Consider the following 3,527-nt stretch of genomic DNA (forward strand, 5'->3'; position numbering starts at 1 on the left):
AGTGGGTTGGTTCGAACCGGGCGAGGCTAGGCTATTGGGTACAGACTTGGTTCAGGATGCCTTGGAAAAGGTTAAATTGATTCAGGATCGACTTTGTACAGCCCAATCTAGACAGAAGAGTTATGCGGATCAGAAGGTTCGTGATGTTGCATTCATGGTTAGTGAGCAGGTTTTGCTCCAGGTTTCGCCTATGAAGGGTGTTATGAGGTTCGGGAAGAAGGGAAAGTTGAGCCCTACACATATTGGGCCTTTTGAAGTTCTTGAAGGAGTTGGAGAGGTGGCTTACAGACTTGCACTACCACCTAGTCTCTCTGTAGTTCATCCAGTATTCCATGTTTCTATGCTCCGAAAGTATCATGGTGATCCGTCTCATGTGTTAGACTTCAGTTCAGTTCATCTGGAAAAGGATCTATCTAATGTTGAGGAACCAGTGGCTGTTTTGGACAGGCAGGTTTGAAAGCTGAGGTTAAAGAAAATTGCTTCCCTGAAGGTGCAGTGATTAGGCCAGCCAGAAGGAGAAGCTACTTGGGAGATTGAGCGGGAGATGCAGAGAAAATATCCATACCTATTTGAGACTTTTGGTATAATTCTAAACCCGTTCAAGGATGAAGTTTTGTTTGGGGGGGGGGATGTAACGACCCGGCCAGTGATTTTAAAAGTTGTAGCCCCATTCCCCCATTTACTGCTCATTCTGTGCTTTATAATTGTTATGTAACTTGTCGGGGTAGTCGGTTCGGGTCCGGAGAGATTTTAGAATTAATTGGAGCACTTAGTTCCAAAGTTTTAAGTTGAGAAGATTGGTTGGATGTCGACCTATGTGTAAACGACCCTGGAATAGAATTTTGATGATTCCAACAGCTCCGTATGGTGATTTTGAACTTAGGAGTGTGATCGGAATTTTATTTGAAAGTCCGTAGTTAAATTAGGCTTGAAATGGCTAAAATAGGAAATTAAGTTTAGAAGTTTGACCGGGGAGTTGACTTTTTGATACTGGGGTCGGAATCCAGTTCTAAAAGTTTTCATAGCTCCGCTATGTCCTTTATGACTTGTGTGCAAAATTTGAAGTCAATCGAACTTGATTTGATAGGTTTCGACATCGAATGTAGAAGTTAGAATTTCTAAGTTTCATTAAGCTTGAATTGGGGTATGATTCGTGGTTTTAGCATTGTTTGATGTGATTTGAAGTTTCAACTAAGTTCGTATGATGTTTTAGGACTTGTTGGTATATTTGGCTAAGGTCTTGGGGGCCTCGGGTGAGTTTCGGACGGCTAACAGATCAATTTTTGGACTTGGTGTTTTGCTGAAATTTTCTGGAGCTCAGGTCTAGTTTTCTTCTATGCGATCGTGTGAGAAGGACCGCGATCGTGTACACTTGTTTGAGGCAGTGATGATTTTGTTCTTCGCGATCGCGTAAAGAGGGCCGCGATCGCGTAGCTGAGGGAGTTTGTTATTCGCGAACGCGTTGATGAGTTCGTGATCGCGTAGGCCTGTGAGTTTGAGCTTCGCGATCGGGTGGACAAGTCCGCGATCGCGTAGGGTTAATATGGGCAGTGGGATAATTGTGAATCGCGATCGCGTGGACAAGTCCGTGATCACATAGAGCAAATGTTTGGGCAGGGTGTTTAAGTTCTGAAAATGGGACTTCATCCCATTTTTCATTTTTATCGATTTGGAGCTCGGATTGAGGCGATGTTTGGGAGATTTTCAGAGAAAACAACGAATTAATTGTTCTTAACTCAATATTGGTTAAATTACCCGAATGGTGAATTAAGTTGGAAAAGTTTGTAAACTCTCTTGGATAAATTTGAGGATTTGATGGCCGGATTGTAATTGGAATTTAGTAATTTTAGTATGGTTAGACTCGTGGTTGAATGGGCGTTCATATTTCGTAACTTTCACTGGATTGAGTTAATTTCGGATTTTTATTGAAAATATAGTATTTTCTTATGAAATTGATTCATATAATTTGTGTTGATTGTATCGAATTATTTTGTCTAGATTCGAGCCATTTAGAGTTTGATAATCGAAGAAAAAGCCTACTGGTGGATTAAATTGGAGCAAGTCGAGGTAAGTGACTTGTCTAAACTTGTGTGGGGAAAATTTCCCCTAGGATTGGTATTGATGTGAAAATTGTAATGTGTTGAAAGTCATGTACATGAGGTGACGAGTGTGTACACGGGCTAAATATAGAAGATTATGTTTTTAAATTGTATAGATCACTGTTGCATATTAATTAAATTATTTTATTTTGTTATATTCTTCATTATTGATCTGATTTTAATACTTTAAATTTTCTTGACCTTTTCCTGTTAATTATTTTACCTGTTTAGTTGAAACTTGGTTTTTTTTATTCAATGCATTATTTGAAGGTTGAATTTTTTTAATTTAAATATTATTAAAGTAAAGTATTTGATATTTTAAATTTGGTACGGAGACAACGTATAAAAAAATTGAAATATTATTTTTGCTGAGTTATTTATTCCCGAATATTTTGTGAGATTGTTGCACTCATTGTGATTGAGTCGTGAGCTCCCTGTTATGGAAAATATTGTTGATGTTGTTTATTTTGGCAAATTGACATATTTGGGCACTTGAGGTGCAAATTGTGATATTGATACGCATGCGGTGGTATAAGGTCTGGGTGTTGAAACGCATGCGGTGAGATACGGGTGGCTTGATACGCGTGGCTAGTAGGGGAACTACTAGAAGTCATGCAGTGTGATAAGGGTGGCTAAAATGCGGGTTGCTATTTGAAAAAAAATATTTTCTTTAAAATAAATTGTGAAGGCTCCCGCGGTGATATAAGAAAATGCTTAGTATATTGTTAAACATGTAACCATGTCTTTTATATTCCAGTAGGGCCTGACCTGACCTCGTCACTACTCTTCCGAGGTTAGGCTTGGCGCTTACTAGGTCCCGCTATGGTGTACTCATACTATGCTTCTGCATATTTTTTTGTGCAGATCCAGGTACTTCTTACCAGCCCAGATATCAGTGAGCCACCGGTGTATGGAGACTTCGAGGTATATCTGCCAGCGTCCACAGACTCCGGAGTCCCCTTCTATCTGATTATGTTGTATTCCTTATTTGCTTTAGACTTTGATGTATAGAGATATAGAGAATAAATTCTTGGAAGCTTGTGACTTATTTCTACCGGATTTTGGGAGTTGAAATTGTTAAATTGCAGTTTTTATTTATTCGACTATTAAGGATCAAATTTCAGTTTTGTAATCAGTTATATTCCGCATTGATAGGCTTACCTAGTCTTAGAGACTAGGTGTCATCACGACATCCTACAGTCACCTCACGTACACGGCGCTTACATATCACAACAGTACCAAATCCTAAGGGGATTTCCCCCACACAAGGTTAGGCAAGCCACTTACCTCGAACCAAGCTCAATCAATCGGTAACAATGCCTTTTCCACGAATATCTGACTCCGAAATGCCCAAATCTAGCCAAAATTAAATTCATACCATAAATACAACTATAAGAAACTAATCTAATTAATGAAATTAAAGTTAAA

Source organism: Nicotiana tabacum, unplaced genomic scaffold (genome assembly GCF_000715075.1).
Source record: "Nicotiana tabacum cultivar K326 unplaced genomic scaffold, ASM71507v2 Un00384, whole genome shotgun sequence".
Classification (NCBI taxonomy): Eukaryota; Viridiplantae; Streptophyta; class Magnoliopsida; order Solanales; family Solanaceae; genus Nicotiana; species Nicotiana tabacum.